Consider the following 20024-nt stretch of genomic DNA (forward strand, 5'->3'; position numbering starts at 1 on the left):
GTTTTAGTTTTTCAATGCTAGCTTCTGACAGATTCTTCTGGAATCTCTGAAACTGATCACCAAATTTTATAATAATTCTTGGAAAACTGATCTGTTCAGGAATCTGTCTAGCAACAATTGACGAGTCAGCCTCGAGCTGCAAATTTCTCAAATAAAATTAACTATCTATCAAGAAGCGTCCAAAAAGTTTTTCTAAAAAAATGTTTCCTAGAGAAACACCGACATCTGAAAAGCCGTCAGTGAATTCTTGCAAGTAAGTTCGTCAAAAACACTTCAAAAATACCAAAGAAATATCATTCTTCGAGGTCAATTTTTTTTCAGAAGTTTTCTGCTGAGTGGGATCTACTTAGTCTTCTCTAAAAAGTCAAGCTTATATTCGGACAGTAGAAAATTAAAGAACGAAATATCCTATGCAACACCTTTCAGGCTAACTTTTACGCGTCATGTTTTTTTATGTGTTCGAATTACAACGATGACCTGATTTTTGAAAGAGAACTATTCAAAATAATTGAGCATTCTCTTGTACAAATAGCTGTTAAATAATCTTTCAAAATACACATGATATGTCTATTGTGTTTATCCTTGGAGAGAGAAACGATAAAAAAAATTGTGTACGTCAAGGCGAGCCTAAATTCTGCTGTCACGAATTGTCAGTGTAAGCCATCTTCTAAAACAATGGACTAACATGATAAAAGCGCGTAATTACTAAAAGCATATTTTTTGCATTTTATACAAGCAGACAAAAGAGCATCTACACATTAATGATTTTCTACATATTCAACACAAAAGCAATGTCACAACAGCACCTTTGATTTAGAAAACATTAGTGAAACACGCAACTTGTTGTTCTTTTTTTGATAAAAACGAACATTAAATGCTTAGTGGAATATAGGCTTTTTCGAAGTTTGTCTGGAAAGATCGAAGGTACAAAACAAAACGAAACTAGTGATTTTCACTAGAATTATATTGAAGTTTGTTTCATATTTCGTGTGTAGTATCAGTGTCTGCCTCCACGATTGTGTCCATGTTTATAAACAATGTATTTTCATTTCCAGGCATGTATTTTGGAATAATGTTTGTTTTTAGAAGTGATTTTTAAGTCACAATTTAACAATTTTTGTCACTTTTGTCACTGTTATTTTACTGTCTGACCAGCCCTGCATCTCTGATAATGCATACACTTTGTTAATCAGCAGTGAGACATAAAAATTCATAAGGTGGCAACACTGTCAGTGAAAATGCATAATATTTCTTCTTCTTCTTCTTCTTCTTGGCATTACGTCCTCACTAGGACAGAGCCGGCTTATCAGCTTAGTGTACTTATGAGCACTTCCACAGTTATTAACTGAGAGCTTTCTTTGCCAAAGTTGCCATTTGCGCATTCATATATCGTGTGGCAGGTACGATTATATTCTATGCCCAGGGATGTCAAGGAAATTTCCATTACGAAAAGATCCGTGACCAACCGGGAATCAAACCCAGACATCTTCAGCATGGCTTTGCTTTGTAGCCGCGGATTCTAACCACTCGGCTAAGGAAGGCCATAATATGCACGTTAATGATTATTTCAGAAACAAACACTTTTTTATGCTGATATAGTTTACTAGAATCAAATATAAATTTGAAGCAAAAATATCGATATAACGACACGCGCATCACTCTCATACAAATTATAGCACGCTCCAAGAGGACATCGGGCTCATGGTTAGCGTGACAAGCCTTACACAATTTTTAGTGCAACCGTTTTAAAAGCGAAGCAAGGGGCGTAGAAAGGGTGGTCTAATATGTCCGAATATGATTTCTTTTCAACCTATCTCCTCCACCTAGAACAAATAAAACTCATTACTGTAGCAATGGTTGCGCAATATAGTATAATGGCAAACATACAAAATAATAGGCAGGCAATTTGATTGTAAGCACAATGTTGAATGTGAAAGGACTCCCTTTACATACAGCTCTTTATCATATCCAAGCCCTCCTTTGTAGTCGCTTGCTTCACCCATTTACAGCACTGGAATTCCAATTATTTGCCCCAACCCGCACCTAGGCTTCAGCTTGTGGTCAAAGTATGATTGTATGGTACTTGTTGTAGTCACTGCTAAAACTGGATGGTTGCGTTTACGGAAAACAATTTGTTAGAGGTTAAACACATGTGTGACAGACAAGTGTGGACCACTCCGGTTCGATGGTGTGGCTCGTGCCGTCCTCTCCTAAGGACTGTGACGAATTAAACTTGTATGATTCAAACAATGAAAACTTGAAAAACAATGCATCTACACACTTCAGGTTTGTTCCGTTTAATAAACAATCATTTCAAAAATATGTCGGAGGTAGAAATAACGCAAATATAAGTTTTGTTTATCTGTGGCAATAGATCAAAATGAACAACAAAAAATATTTAGATAAATAGACAGAAAACCTCGACATCGTATTAGAAGAAAATATGCAGAAATGTTCAAATATTGTTGTTAATTTTAATATGAACTGATTATCTGGAATGTATTCAATTAGCAGAGAAAATATAGGTCTGACCCTTTTATATTTTAAAGTACTCAATGACATGAAGAAAAAAGTGCATTTGACAATTTATACTTACACAAAATATACAAAACCTCATGTTTGAACATCACGTCAATATGTGTAATTACCCTACTTATATTGTACCTATACCACAATGTAGATATATATTAATAAACAGTTGCTATTGAGTCTCCGCCATGGCTGGACGATCAGAAAATCGGTTGTTTTTATTTTAACATCACTTAATCACAACGTAGGAAATAGTGTCCTGCCCAATGTCCGATCATAATTGGTGCCGTGACCAATAACGCGAAACTTCGGGTAGACGGTAGAGTGTTTTATTGCTACAATGTACCATGCAGAAAGTTCGACGCAAGTGACGATAGCAGACAGGCGATGTGAATGACGCTGACAACAGCAAGCAGTCCTACGGCTCCCAGCTACGGTGGTGTGGCCCAAGGTAGCCACCTGGCAGATCATGTACGTTCTTGACTCGCTTCGAACTCCGGATAGTTCTGGTCAAGAAACATGTTCCTCTCAAACGGCGAGTGCGTTTACTGGATTTTTGTGTTGTTACCGTATTTGCGACGCTGCTATCTGCATATTGCAAGGAGAAACAAAGCATCGATGTTTAGTGGCACAACAACTAAAATTCTTTCTATATATGTTGATGACCGAATCTGCCGTTCAACATTTTCGTTTCCTGTATGTGTATTCAATGCTACTCTCGCCAATGCACGCTTTATTAATAGAAAACCGTAGGTTTTGGCGGGCGGTATGTTTGAACATCACGTCAATATGTGTAATTACCCTACTTATATTGTACCTATACCACAATGTAGATATATATTAATAAACAGTTGCTATTGAGTCTCCGCCATGGCTGGACGATCAGAAAATCGGTTGTTTTTATTTTAACATCACTTAATCACAACGTAGGAAATAGTGTCCTGCCCAATGTCCGATCACCTCATTTAAGATAATTAGAACCCCGAAACATGTCAAAATAAGGAAGACTGAAAGTAGCAGAAACGAAAACTACATCAAATGTTTGTTATTTTTAGACAGATATCGTACTTGATTTTCAGGTTAAGAAAAACAAAATTCTGGAGTATTAAAACAAAAAGTTTGTTCAACGTTTTTGGCTTATATGGATTGTAGGATTTTCAGAAAAAAAAATTAATAGTAGGTAAGTGCCATTCACTTTCACTCAGCGTACAATACATGAAACATGTTATCAAACTACAGGGGCCTTCCTTAGTTGAGTGGTTAGACTCCACGGCTACAAAGCAAATCTATCCATGGGTTCGATTCCCGGTCGGTTCAGAATCCTTTCGCAATTATAATTCCCTTGACTTCCCTGGGCAAAGAGTATCATCGTACCCGCTACACTATATATGGATGCGAATATGACAACTTTGGTCAAGTATGCTATCAGTTAATAACTGTGGAAATACTCATAAGAACACTAAGCTGAGAAGCAGACTCTATCCCAGTGGAGACATTACGCCAAGAAAAAAGTTATCAAACAACAATTACTTTTGAAGGGTGGAAACATAGCTTTTAAAAAGGTAAAGGATTTTCAATTTTGCAAGTTTACTTCGTCACAGTCCTGATTGCTGTTGCGTTGCTGTAAACGTCGTCATCGTAGTCACTAGAACAGGTATAACGATTTTTTTCATTCGAAAGAACGGTAAACGTTTCCGCATTTTGAGAGATGGATTGGCGTAGTACTGTGTTTTAGTTTTTGCTTCTCTTGTCAGTTCCTGATACAACGCCCAGCTGCAATCATGGTAGATTTCCAGCCCTGTCACTTACGCTTCGACGAAGTGGTCAAACGTGACCAATTTGTATTATAGCCACTACGCCACGATTCCAACCAGTATCGAGTGATCAAAAAAGTTGCCTAATTATTGCCACCTTTACCTACCTTGTGCTAGCTTCCGGTGAACCATGTTTTGATTAGATTAAAAAAAGCAGAGATCAGAACCGGATTTGTTAAGTAGATCATGTGACATGCAAAATGCGCTGCCTTTCTATTTTAGCATGGTTTACGTGACAACAAAATGCAATTCTAAAATTCCGATGAACTGTTGAACAGCAAGTAGAGTTTTCGTTGGTTGGTAAAGGTAGTCCGGTTTGTGACTCAAACTTTTATTCTTGGCCTATCTGGTCAGCGTGAACCAAGTGACACTTTTACATTGGAAAAAAGTTAATTGAAAATTTAGCACTTTCGCTATTTTGGAATTTTCGGAGTTTTATGTTTTCCTACATTTTTATGTAAATATCAAACAGTTTTATCATAAACATTTTCCTCTCATTAGTGGCTTTATTTATTTAACGCAAATTGTGTGGAAAATTTTTAATTTCGTATAAATATATTGTTTGTGCAGAACGTTCAATATATGTACATTTACCCTACCATTTTACCATTACATATGTGTATAAGAAATAGATTGTATTTTATTCAATAAATGTTACTAGAAGTTCTTGTGCCTCCGCCATGGCAGGACGGCTAGAAAGTCGGTCGTTTTTTACTTAGTTTTTACCAATTATCACACAACGTAATTAGGGTCCAAATCGCTGCGCGATCATATATAAAGGCACATGATCCATTCATATTTTCAAAACCGTGACATTATGAATAGTACCCGGGTAGAGACGAATAACAATATAGTGATAAAATAAGAACAAATTTTGCAATCATATCTAGTTAAGCCATTATTATGTTATAAATATATGACATTGATTATCTCATCAATGGCAACACATAAAATAATAGCAACATTTTTTATTGGTCTTTTATCCTTGAAAGTCATCTGATAACTAATCAATAACAAAATATACCAGCTTGGTAAAAATTATTATTTGCGCAAAAATATTAAAAAACATAAAATATCTTAAAAACAATAAACTTTTCCATCATAATAAAATATGACATGATTCTGGTATTAGAAAACTGTATTAATACAATTAAAATAATTCATGAGAACAAACCAATATCAACTTTGCCATGAGCTATTATATTTACTATTTGTATGATATTCATTGAAGATTTAAAAAGCGAAAGATTTTTTGCAGCTAGGCAAAACGTTTATTTTTCAATCATGCTAAATTAAGATATTCAAGTCAAAGAACCAAATTTACCATTATTTTGATCTACACGCTTGTTTAGTTACAATTTCGTAATCAATACCTATATAATATCTATATAACAGATTCAGCAAACCAAGTTAACAGTTAACTATAAGTTCAGAATAATATCAGATTTTCCCTCAGTTTATGGTAAAGTCATCAGTAAATAACCGGTCAACATCAAACTGAGTGTCTTGAATTTCCCATACAGACTGATTTCTACGGCAGAAAGAGATATGAATGGATGAGTGTACCAGCCGCATCTCTGATGCGAGTAAGCTGTATAAAATGAAGCACTCGATAGTCGTGTAATGAGCGGTTATCGAGTAAAAAATGAAGGTCAGGTACAACGTTTCAAGTCGTTTTTTCGATGAGACGCTATGCAAGAGCGGATATCTACCATTCAACGATGTATCCATTGATCGATCAACAAGCGGATTAATTGAGGTACCATTGGTACTAATTGATCATTACGCGTTCACACAATTATTTATTCGCAGCAAATTCCTTGCGGTCTGATTTTTGCGTTCGTGTAGATGACGGTCGGCACTGTCAATAATGGCGATGTGCATGCAAGTTTATGTCTAGAACAAACTATCACCGTAATATAATAAAATAAGCTGATATTTTGGTAGATAATAAGCTCATGTTGAATCCTAACTTTTTGAAAAATATCTACTGTCACCTAAGTGTGAATACACGACATCTATTACAAATAAATCTATTACAAAGGTGCTTATAAGATTGCTATTATTAAAAAATGTTTAAATTCAGGGGTCTTTCATACCTCATTCAGGTATTGTACTGAAAATAATCTGATATGGAAGACTTTAGTTTGGTATTCAGTAGCAATTATCTTCTGATTGGGATGAAACACCGCAATGTTACCTTCCATAAAGGTAACTTGGTGGTAGGTCATTTGGCATAAGGTCCTTCTTTCAAGTGTTCATTCTTCTTTTGAGTTCCTCTATTGGATTAAACTTTTACGCTGAAGATTTTGATATATTTAGCACAAATTTACCCTTCTTCCAAATATTCAATTTTTTTTTCTAAATATGATGTAACCATAATTATAGGTATAAAACTGTTGATTCAAAATTTAAATTAATTTTACCTTCTTTGAATAAATTTAGGCTGTTCTTTGGAGCTATATTTTTTAGATATTTTTTTTTTCAACTGGCAAAAGGGTGGCAATCGATAACATTAAGTTGCTCAAGTTATCAGCGAAAAGAGAAATAAGTTACAGCAGTTACTTCGATGGGTTGTGCTATTTTCCCCCAGTGTCGGTTCCACGAATTTCGTTACCCTGAACGCCAGTTCCCCAAATATCCCGCTTCTCCGAATAACCCACATCCCCGAAAAGTTTGTGGCATTCATAATTGACGTAACTTTATACATTTCAGGGCGGTGCACGAACTGGCCATCTGATATGCACCGTTCTTTATTTAATTGGCGATTCATTCGAGTTTTCCCTTCCTCAGCATTTTTGCCAGCATGTGTATAGCCCAGAATGACGGTGCTATTCCGTTAGGCCGAATGTCGTTAGGCCGAAGGTCATTAGGCCGAATGCCGTTAGGCCGAAAGCGTCGTTAGGCCAAAAGGGTCATTGGGCCGAAAATGGCCGATAGTTCTAATGAACTGTAAAGTCGAATGGGTAACTAACAGGGATAGGTCAGGACAATTTGCATTACCTAGAAGCCATGGAATGAATTTTCAGGTCGAATGGATTGTCAGTTGTTAGAACAGGATTATTTGCATTACCTAGAAGCCCACAATATCCGCTGTGATATATAACTGCAAAGCACAGCCTTTAATTAAAAGAAGGAGAAAACAATGATGCATGTGCCAGCTATTTGAAAAAGTAGTAAATGGTCAAATGTTATTTCGGCCTAACGACCCTTTCGGCCGAACGACCCATTCGGCCTAACGGCATTCGGCCTCATGGACTACGGCCTAACGACCTGCACCCGTACTTTATTTAATAATAATAAGTTTTCCCGTCCTCAGCATTTTTGCCAGCATGTGTACAGCCGAGAATGACAAGGAAGAAAAAAAAGAAAGAAGGAGGTATTTTCTTTTGATTGCTTATCGTTCTTTCTTGTTCACCATCCAGCCACTGAACACTATTATAGCACGTATTAAAACTGCACTACTTTTACATTCTGGGAAAAGTAGCACAATCACTTCGATGGTTCTGAATGCAATTTTTGATTTCTTTTCGTTTTATCATGCCGCAATAATTGTTGGTGTCTTCTATTATTTTAATCATACATTTTGCTTTCTTTGAAAAATAAATGAATGATCTTTATATTTATAGGGGAACATGGTCCAATTCGGACCTAGTAACAAATTTTTGGCCATAGCTTTTCAGCACGATGAACTACATAAAAAGTTTGATGTTATCGTGAAAGCCTGATTCAGCGCGCACACTTTTTACTCAGAGAGTTTTATGTTATCTCCTACCAGGACATGACTAGACATGTTTGAACAAAATTTTCCAGAAGGTCCGAAATGGACCAACCCTGTTCCAATCCGGACCCCCCATGTTCTAATTCGGACCATCCTATATATTATTGTTTTTTGCTATGGTAGTGATAGAATTTAAATCCGATTTGTTTGGTACCAAAGATTATTGAACTTCTGTAAGCGCGATCAAAAAAAAAAAAAAATAAACTGCGTGACAAATAACATTTTAATTCTAGGTAGAACTAGTTTAACACTTCAGTCGTCGCGCTGTTGTATTTTGTACAACACTGGTGGAAAAACCTCGCTCTTCGTTCACAACAGCAACGTAGTAGTTCTGGCGGTGGCAAACCGCGCGACGATTGGAAGGTTAAGTAAAATGTGAATTCCATTTGAAAAAAAAAAACATAAGTGCAATCCACTGGTGAAGCTGTTCCAAAATTAGGTACAGTCAACTCTCCCTAATTCGATTTTGAACGGACCATAGTGTATGGGAGATATGGAGATAATAAACAGATATTTGTAAAATTTTGGAGCTTTTTTCATTTTGACAAAATGCATTCGAAAAGGTAATTTAAACTTTGAATGCAGTAAAATATCAACACATTGAAACTTTGCATGAAAATATCGGGTAAAACAGGTGAACTTGTATGGAACACTGAAACAGACATCATCGAATCTCAGGACATCAAGTTGGAGAAGTATGGACTCCGATATAGGGGTCAAAGGATCTATACACTATACTGAAAGGACTGCGCATTCAATGGAGCTTGTGAACAAAAAACAGAATATCGGGTAAGGGAAAATTGACTGTATTGTTCTTAGCACTCGTAAACGTTTTTAATACCACATTTTCAAACTATTTTGGACACAACTTGGCTGTGGTATTGATGGAGATACCGTAATTTCGGGTGAAATTGATCACGTTTCACTGTTTTACATGTTTGTTTTCTATGATGTTGCCAATTCCAAACAACTTAATGCAGGAAAACAAGTACGACAGTGAGCCTCATTGATTTATATACTCAAATTTTCATACAGTTGTGATTTTAGTGCTGAAAATCGTCTCTAAAATAAAAAAATCAAGGAATTCCATTTCGGGGCGAAATTGATCACCTGTCAAAACCATTATTGTTAGTTTTGAAAACAACTTTACTTATTTAATTTGAGCCTCCTGAATCCAAATATGCTTGCCAAATTCTTAACAATGCATAATTTATGGAAATAATAAACAATTAATTTTCAACAATACCGCAGAAAACGCCTAAATGTAGGCAATTTCTGAAGGAATCTTCTGATATCAAAAAAAAAAAAATCAATTATTACAAGAAAATGAACAAATTGGTAAGAATTTTGATGATAAAATTCGTTTTGGGGATATATTTCAAGCATCCTTACAAATTTTCAGGTTGACACTATGTCCAAGTCCTTGTTTAAAACTATAAGTTTATTGATGTCTGCCAATACCACACAGAACACGATTATGGAATATTCAATTATTTTCATAGAAATAAATATTCCTTAATACAAAAAGCTTCACAACATGCAATTCGACAATAGTTAAGACAAACAACGTTCATTTACATAGGTTGCATTGATTTCTGTGCTCTATTAGAGGGAAATAAAATCGTGTGACACAGTGATCAATTTCACCCGAATTTACGGTACCTTTCAAGTCGCTGATATATTGATTCCTTTAGTTTTTGGTGATCTACCGTATTTCTAAGATTTATTTTCGAAGCCTTTTCTTGACCACAACAAAAACACCATTGATCGATATTATAACTGCTGTGATTTTCTACCAAGTCGAGAAGATTTTCACGGTGTAGAGTTCTTAGAATAGACTGAGCACACGTTGAAAAGCAAGAGGTCCATATTGAACCATATCAAAAGGTCCGGATTAGGCCGACGCACATTTTATGATGTTCTATCTAGTTGAGCACAAACAGTGCATAGACTTATCAAAACCATATGGTCAGATGAAAGCTTAGGCTTTGGGCATTCCATTACAAAATAGAAGAATTATTGTCGCTTAAAGAAGCTTGGAAATAATTCTAACATACGGTACACTAGAGCACTAAAAAACATCAAACTTATATACAAATCAAATGAAATTACTGAAAGGCGTCAAATTTATTGTGTTAGATCCAAGCCGGAAGATGAGTAGAAAAACGGTAAACACGATCTTCACAGTAGCGCCAGTATTGAGAAATGCTTGATGGTCCGAATTAGAACAGGGTCCGAATTGGACCAGGTTCCTCTACTGTTTTAAATTGTTAAGTTAAGCTAAATGTTAAACATTTTTATATTTTGCTATTTTATCAATTCTTGCATGACGTGCTGTTAGAATAATAATTACTTTAGAACCTGCCAATATTCAATATATTTTTTTTGCAAATCACAAATTTTCCCTTCCTTCGATAATAGACAGTGTTTTTGATGTACATTTCCAAAATTCAAAATTATATAGAATCGTTCAAAAGTTTTGCCACAAATATTTTCTATTTAAAATATGCTGTTCATTTGAGTTATGCCGTGCGAAGATTTTTTGCGTTAGAACCTTAAACATTTGAAACAGAAAAATAATCTGCTCTCGTATACAGTCTATTTTTTTGAATAATGCTGCAATAATAGATCTTTGGATAAGAGCATTTAAGGATTCAAGGATTCCACCACTAATTTATACGGGAATATATTTGAAGAGTCCACAACGAAGGCTGTCTACAGGTGCTTTTCCAGGATTTCTACTGAAGTTCCCCCGATATGTCCAATAGAATTTCCACCAGGAATTCCTCTGGGGATTTCTTTCAGGCATTCATCCGGGGATTTGCTGCTGGAGTTACTCTGGGGATTTGCTCAACGGAACCCTTCGGGTACGTTTTTCCTTTTCTCGTAAAAACCTCTCTCTGTGGTTATCGTCCAGAAATTTCTCCGGGAATTTCCTCCAGGAATTCCTTTGAGGATTTTCTACAGCAATTTTTCTGCGGAACTGCACCAGGACTTCCAGAAGTTTCGTCCAAGAATTCCTCTGGGAGTTTCGTCTAGAAATTCATTAAGAACTCAAGAACAAACTTTTCTCCAGCAATTCTTTGGAGGATTTTTTCAGAGAAATCATTCGGAGATTTCCTCCAGCAACTTCTCTCTGGCTTTAAACCATGAATCTTCCCGGGAATTTTAACCAGGAATTCTTTCGGCGATATCCCTAGGAACTCTTCCAGGAATTCTCTCCACGAATTTCTCAGGGAATTAACAATTGCTATGGCTTCGTGAGTAGTAGTCGGTGTTTCTGAATCGCTTTCCGATTTTTTTTTTAATTTGCTGTTGTAAAATAGTATAGTTAAATTCTCTATAGTGCTGTGTAGCATCGGATATCAATCGACTTTGGTTCTTGCATATCAAAAACCACGTAGTTGTCGATGCGCCGGTAAAAAATCGCAAAAAACTAGTACCGTCATGGACTGCAAAAAGTGCCTTGTTCCAATCGCAATGGAAGACCGATCGTTCATTCACTGCAACAGATTGTGCGCCAGAGTTTATCATGCTGTGTGTGTTGGTCTAAGCAAAGATCAACTTGCTGCCGTATCGCCTCCGATCAAAAATAGTTTTTGGCTGTGCGATGAATGTCTCAACGAGTTCGTACAATGGAGAAAAGAACGGGGAGAGGAGCAGCTATCTGGATCATCCGTCCATATCGATCAACAGCCACATAGTGAACCATGCGTACTTCATCGTGATGTTGATGAGTTGAAGGCAAAAGTGGAATCAATAATACACTTTCTAACTTCAAATGCAAAATGTTCTCCGGATACAATCATGCGACACTCGACTCCAAAGTCATCCATGCATTTCAACAGTGGACCAGTGCCGAACACAAGCTGCGAAACGTCACAAACACCGAATACTTCACTAATATCGATGGAAGCGTAACGGAGGAAGATGTCCAGTTGATGGTTGCTCAATGTTTAGGTGCATGTAACGACGAATGCAAAAATGTGAAAAAATTGGTTTCGCGATGGGTCGACTGCACAAGCCTGGATTACGTGTCCTTCACAATTGAACTTAGCAGTAAATGGAGAACCACTGCAATGACGTCTTCTACATGGCCACGAAATATAAAATTCCGGGAGTTTCAAAGAAGACAATGTAGGGTTTCAATGCTAGTAATGGACCCCTTAGTAGCTGAAATTCATTCTAGACGCTTTTCCGTAATGATATCTCAGACGCATATACGTTTTGTGAAGTCTAACAACACATTCAATGTCTTCACTTCATAGTACGTCTATGAAACATACAAAATCATTCGATTTTTCCAGCGAAATATGCATTTGAAAAACTGTTGTCCGAAAGCATATTATGGACCCTCCCGGGGTCCATAATACGATTGTTTACAAATTTGACGTTGCGTATTATGGACCCTCCATTTGATTCCCATGTAATCCGGCTCGCTGCCGACGAGCCTATTATGGACCCACCTGGAAATGCGAAAACCCTCTTGTGTGGTTTCATTTACAAAACTGTTCAAATATCTGTATTTATGCGTCTCAAACCAAATATTTTGCCTGAAACTGCTGACTAACAATGTAATCGAAGTTCCCCCGGTTGATTTTCATAGGAATAAAGTTGGTTTGAGTGTTAATTTTATGTTTTTCTGTAGGGGGTCCATAATACGCAAAGGGTCCATAACCGGCATCGACTTCCTACATGGAAACCCGATATTCAGTAGTTTGTTTTCGTTCCGTTTAATGAATTATTTTCGTTTGAGATGTTATGCTTTGATTAATGTTCGTGTCTATGTCGCTTTTTGTATAAATGTTATATTAAACTTAAGGGAACATGTATTGCTAGAGATAATATTCAATTAGACAAATAATAGTCCGTTGAATTATACACATAAAAAATAAAGAATAATAGCTATAGCTCTAGAGATTTCGTCTTGAAACTCTTCCGGGGATTTCCACCAGGAATTCCTCCGGAAACTCCTCTGGTGATTTGATTTAGAAAATCCTCCGGAGATTTTTTAAAAGAATTCGTCCGGGGATTTCCACCCAAGTACTCCTCCGGGATTTTATCCAGGAATTTTTAAGGGGGTTTCCAATACCAATTCCTTCGGGGATTTCATCCAGGAATTCCTATGTGGATTCCATCCAGAAATTCTTCAGGGGGTTTACTCTAGAATCACCACCAAAATTTTTTTTCCAGGGATTTCATTAAGAAATTCCTCCAGGGATTTTCTCTATAAATCCCTTCAGGAATTTTTCAGAGAATTTATCCAGAGATTTCCTTTAGGAATTTCTCTGGCAATTTGCCAAAAAAATTGATTTCTTCCAGGAATTCCTCTGTCGATTTCGTTCAGAATTTCCTCTGAATATTTCGTCCAGAAATTCATTATGAAATTCCTCCGGGGATTTTCTCCAGAAATTTCTCCAGAAATTTCCGGAGATTTCTTTCAGAAATTCCTGCGTGAATTTGCTACATGATTTCCTTCGGGGGTTTCCACCAGGAATTGCTCCGGGGATTTTCTCTAGAAATTCATCCGGTGATTTTTCCAAAGAATTCTTCCAGAGATTTTTTCAAACAATTCCTCCAGGGATCTCCCAAGAAGGTCTCTTAAGGTTTTCACAAGAATTTCCTCCGGTTCGAGGATTCACAATTACGTAATAAATGGACGCTGCCTTTTCTTCTGGAGAACACCGCGTGTCATTTTGAGCAAATTCCCTAATTCTAAAGTCAAACCCAAAAACACGCAACCACTGGATTGGGGTTTTATAACCGCGGGAATCTCTAGTCTAGACCATCGTTTGGACTCAGCTCTAATTCTTCTGAACAATACTACTGTCGGGCGCCCGCAGCCAAAAATGGAGAGAACTGGCGGAGGAGCAGCTTTCGCACGATACACAATACTACGGGGTGAACATCAACATTTGAACTATGGATTGAACAACTATTTTATTAATGTTAGATAATTTTCGAATTTATCCTCCATAATTTTCCAACTGTTCTTGCAAGAATATAAGTCCAATAACGCATTCATTTAATGCTGAGGAAATAAGCCATGTTGTATAGTTTAAGTTAGTATTTTTTTTTTTTTTGAAAAATATTACTATCTCAAGTAAAAATCTTGTACCGTAAAACGGGGTTACCTTGTTTTTTTTTTTTTCAAAGAAAACTTGGATATTTATGCATGCTGTTTCAAAGAATTATAGTTTATATTTCTTAACCAAGTACTGATATCCTAGCTATCGATTGCAGTTGATAGATTAACAAAAGGTTAATTTTGAATGGATTGATAATTTTTCATATAATCGAAAGTCGGTTTTCTGTGGGGTTACTTTGATAATGGAGTATTATTCGAACAAAATTTCATTGCATTTCTCTAGGCGTTTAACGTTATATGGAAATTTCTGACTTGGATTACAAAAATGGTCTCAGTTTGTGAAAATGCTTTCAGCTAAGAGATTTGAGACCATATTTAAGTTATATGATAACTGGGCTATCAAAGATAAATGACCAAGTTTTCAAAACTGTAAATGTTTCGAAAATGCAAAAATTCGTATCAATTTTCAATATTCGTATAAAAAGCCTAAAATGTTCTCGATTCATATGAAAACAGCTCTTACATAAAGTCTCATACTAATATGCTTTACTTTTGCATTCGTTTTGCTTAACCGATTAACTGAAATTATGATATTTCGTTTAGTATGGGTGGGTAGCGCGCTATCAAAGTTACCCGCATTATCAAAGATACCCCGTTTTACGGTAATCAAAAGTAATTTTTTTTTTTGTCAAAATATCTACAAAGTAATTACCGTTTTGATTCATATTACGGACAGCTTCAAATTCCGGACACTCTACTTTGTATGGGAAACATTTCACGCGAAATGTTTCAATTTTTGCTGTTCAAAAGTTCTCAATTTCAAGGCTCGTTTTAGTAAACTTTTTCCATAAATATCTTTGAAAATTTATAATGCCCTACTACCTTAGATGTCTCTTTGATGGTTTAACGATTTCGATTGATGATTTGACTGTTTCATTAATGATTTCCATGAGCTGTCCGGAATTCGATTCAAAGTGTCCGGAATATGAGGCAAAAGTGAGGAAGCGTCCGGAATAAGAATCATGAAAAGGCCACACATTTTCATTTATTTAAAATTATTGAAGTTGCGAAAGCGTATTCTTCACCCACCGTTCGAAAGTAAAGGGCTTCCGACGCTCAATAGCGCTAAGAAATCATATAGAATGATTTATTTTGTATGCACTATGCTGGGTTATATTTCCCTGAGTCCTTAAGTGTCCGTAATATGAATCAAAACGGTACTAATTGGCCTTCCTTAGCCGAGTGGTTAGAGTCCGTGGCTACAAAGCTGATGGTGTCTGGTTCCCGGTCGGTCCAGGATCATTTTTTAAAGGAAATTTCCTTGACTTCCCTGGGCAAAGAGCCACACGATATACGAATGCGAAAATGGCAACTTTGGCAAAGAAAGCTCTCAGTTAATAACTGTGGAAGTGCTCATAAGAACACTAAGCTGAGAAGCAGGCTCTGTCACAGTGGGGACGTTAATGTCAAGAAGAAGAAGAATTACTAATTGTCTTTCGAATGAACCGAAGATAGTTTATGGATATGGACAAAAACTTTTGCACGGAAGTGTAATAAAAATCTTCCTCTCCCTCTGATTCACATCTGTATAATAAATGAGGTTGGAAATCTAAATTTTTTCGTTAATACTAACGAGTTTTAAGGTGCACTTCTGAAAACAACAATATTCTTCAGTGTCATGATTTTTTCTTCTTCTTCTTCTTTCTGGCGTAACGTCCCAACTGGGACAAAGCCTGCTTCTCAGATTAGTGTTCTTATGAGCACTTCCACAGTTATTAACTGAGAGCTTCCTTTGCCGATTGACCATTTTTTAGCATGTGTATATCGTGTGGCAGGTACGAAGATACTCTATGCCCTGGGAATCGAGAAAATTTCCTTTACGAAAAGATCCTCGACCAGCGGGATTCGAACCCATGATAGCTGCGCGTTTACCGCTACGGCTATCTGATTTTTTATAATTTTCAATTCTGTTTGAACATGAGATGAGCCAGTAGTGTGGGACAAAATTTAGATTCTCGCTCCAGTCCACTTTTTGGATTGCATTCAGGTCCCATAACAACTGTGCAAAATTTCAGCTCGATCGGTGAAACTATATTTTAGCGCCAGCCGTTCAAAGTTTATATGGGATTTACTATGGGAAAACTTACTTTTGCAAAGAAAAATCGCTAGATGTCACCCATTGACCTCTATAAAAATTCTAAACGCCGACTTCGATAGGTATTTTTACCATGAACAATATTGCCGATGTCCACGAAACAATCCGACACTTGTGATAAAAGTTATTCAATGAAAACCTATTGGCAAGGCGACGTTGATTAACACGTAAAGGAATAACAATAATAACAAAATCGGGCAAAATTTCCGAATAGTCTATGCTTAATAACTTTTTTCACATGCATCGGATTGCTTTGCGGATTTTGGCAATGTTGTTTATCATAGAAATACCTATCAAGATCTGTGATCAGAATTTTTATAGAGCATAATGGGCGACCTATGGCGATTTTTCTTTGCAAAAGTAAGTTTTCCCATAGTAAATCCCATACTGACTTTGAACGGCTGGTGCTAAAATATAGTTTCACCGATGCCATCAAAGGTGCTTATGAGATTCCTCCATCATTTTTTAAAATGTTTGGCAAAGAGCTGACTACTTACTCCATTGTTTTGGCTTTTCAACATGTCACTCGATTTTAGATACCTCCCTAAACCATGGAAAAACTGTCTACTTCCGAATCAGGTCGAAAATCAGTCCGACATACGTAATTATCGTGGTATGGAAATAATTTATTGAATTCCAAAGCTCTTCAAATCAGTTGTCCATGAAACAACTTTTATTTTTTATTTATTTATTCCACATCTTCAACTTATTAAAACTACACATAATCAATTTTGAAGTATGTATTAAATTTATACACAGATGTGTTGGTCCAGAAGAGCCCCGATTTTGTGAACCATTATGCATACCATATTTTGGTATCATACCATAATAAGGTATTGTTCAGTAGTCAATACCTCAATTTGATATTTGAAAAAAAATAAAAAAAAATTGTTTAAAATAATTACAAATACTTCATTTTGGTATTCGACAGCTATTGAGGACTGCTCAAGGTACTGAACTACTATTGAAAAACTTTACTTCTTTATGAAAATCCATCATGTACAGTGGCGCGGGAAGTAGGTAGGACAGGTAGGACATGAACTACGCACAAAAACACCTGGGTAGGACAGGCAAAGGATTGTCCTACCCACGATTTAGCAAAAAGAACAAGACAGTAGAAAGCTTGAAAAATAAATTTTAATATTATATTTATCATCTGTTCAATATTCATACAAGTTTGTTTGAAGAACGATTGAGAATAATAATATAATACAATAGTGAAAATCCTGGGAAACTAATTGTAAGAATCGTTACAAGAAGCAACTTAAACCGTTAGAAAAACAAGTTGAACAATCCTTTATGTCATTTTTGTTTATTTTTTTCAATTGATGTTCTTTTTTCAAAAAATTTACAGCCTACCCAGTAGGGTCAATGTACCAATAGCCGCATAGCTAAGAACAGAAATTCGTATTGAATCGAAAAATAATGCTAGCATCATTATTTTTATATCATCTGATAGCTTTTTGTTTTGGTTTTGTGGGAAAAATATGAAAACTACGAAAACTCAAATGTTTGTATTTATTATCGCGTGTGCCACTATAGGAATACATGTGCCTATAGTAGCACTATTTTTAATTTCTGTTCCTATAGTAGCACTAGCATCACGGCGTTGGCAAAATACTTATCAAAACCGTATTTTTACAAAACTTTCATATTTTTTCTACAAAGTGTGGATCTAAAGCTTTCGTTTGATGTAAAAAAAAAGTATTAATTCTTCAATTATTTCGTATAATAAAAAAAAGTTTCTCTCAGTAGTGCTCCTATAGGAACGATAGGTTTACTATAGGCGCAAGGGAGCTCAAATTTTAAGCGAAACTAATTATTTCGATCATTTTTTTAAGCAAAATCAAGCTGTAAATCAATGGTACTTAGATAAATAGGTTCTGACCTTCATGTCAAAAAATGTTTTGAAAAGTTTTATAGCAAAACGGCCGTAAAAAGCCACTAGTGCGACTATAGGGGACTTTCCACTAAGGGAACACGACCCTAAATGTTCTGGGATAAATTGCGATGAGCACTCCTAGGAGTATTTCTTGAGAAGCTTCTGGAACTTCCATAGTGAATTATCAGAAGATGCACGAAGAATATTTGGATAAGCTAATGGATTAATCTTAAACCAGTTCCATCGTGTTATTATACACAGCATGAGTGTGATGGTGCTAGCGATTTCTAAAAGTGCGTTCTCTTTTGACTTGATGTACACCTTAATTCTTGTTTACGGTGGATCCAACTTTCGATCGAATCCTATCCGTTCGAATCCATAGTCCACTTGTTTTTGCTGGCGAAAACTAGAATACGAAACGGTTTTAGATCCAAAGTGCATTAGAACGTAAACAAGAATAGGGGTGATAATCTATCAAAGTATTGCTGAATTTCTTGACGATTTTCCAGCCAATACCTATAGAACTCCCACAGAAAGTTTCTGAAAAAGAATTTGATCAAACTCCCATTGATATTTGTGGCATCATTCATACAAACATTTAGAGCAGCTTATGGCGATTTTCCCTTTTTTTTTGCAGGTTTGTTGAAGATATTCCAGTGAAATTTTTGATGGAGTTTCTGCGCGATGAAACATTTTTGAAGAATCTTCGGTTTCTTATGAAAACTTTTGCTATAAGTCACTTGAGGGTAACTTCATCAATTTGTTATCCAGGAAATTAAAACAACCTGAATGGTTGTAAAGACAAGCAGTTTGGTCTACTTTTGTCTAATTTGTTAAATGAAATTGATTGAAGAAGGATATAAATATAAAGGTTATTTATATATTAAATATGAATAAAAATACAAGCTGACATAATAAATGGTCCTAGAGACAGGACTGATAGAAGGTTTCCTTTTAGAGTCTTTGTCTTTTTTTAATGCAAGTCTCTAAAAAGTCTCTATTTTCATGCAATTCTCTAAAAAGTCTTTTAAAAAAAATGATTCTTAAAGTCTCTTTTTTCCTGATTCTACTTGCAATGAATCCTGATGCAAAATTGCACAGGCTACAGAGCAACATTGAGAGGCTATAACGGGTCCAACAGTCTCCGCTCTTCAAGAATTTCGCCTATTACCCTAGGAATTATCATAGTGATTTTATTTTGAATTCTTTCAGGGTCTCCTACAGGGATCTGTTCCGGAATTCTTCTAGAGAGGTATCTACTAATTCTCCCAAAAATTCTTTCGAAGATTTTTCAAAGGATGCTTAGAAGAATTCCTTCAGAATTTGCTCCAGGATTTCTTGGGAGCTCTAAAGCTACTAACTCCAGTAATTTCCTCAGGTATGACCTATATTTTCTTTTCCAAAACGCTCTTAGAATTTCCACCAGATATTTTTTTTATTTTTCAATTTTTTGAAAATCAAAAACTGAGGGATTTTTCAAGAAACCCGGCAAGAATTCCTCCGCCTGTTCATGTGAATTCTTTCAAGATTTCTCCGCAATTTATACCAAAAATTCAAAATGTCTGAAGTAGTTCTTAAAAAAATCATTTTTTTCCTAGGAATTTCTCCAGCATTTCATTCAGGTATTACTCTTGCAGTTTTCCAAACATTTTTTTAAAAGCTTTTCAAAAAATGTCCATGCAATTTTCGAAAGTTTATTTAAGTTTTCACATCAGATAATGCTACAAAAATTTTCCCAATAATTCCTCCGATCATTTCTACACATTCCTACATTT

This window comes from Aedes aegypti, chromosome 1, assembly GCF_002204515.2.
Source record: "Aedes aegypti strain LVP_AGWG chromosome 1, AaegL5.0 Primary Assembly, whole genome shotgun sequence".
NCBI classification, from domain to species: domain Eukaryota; kingdom Metazoa; phylum Arthropoda; class Insecta; order Diptera; family Culicidae; genus Aedes; species Aedes aegypti.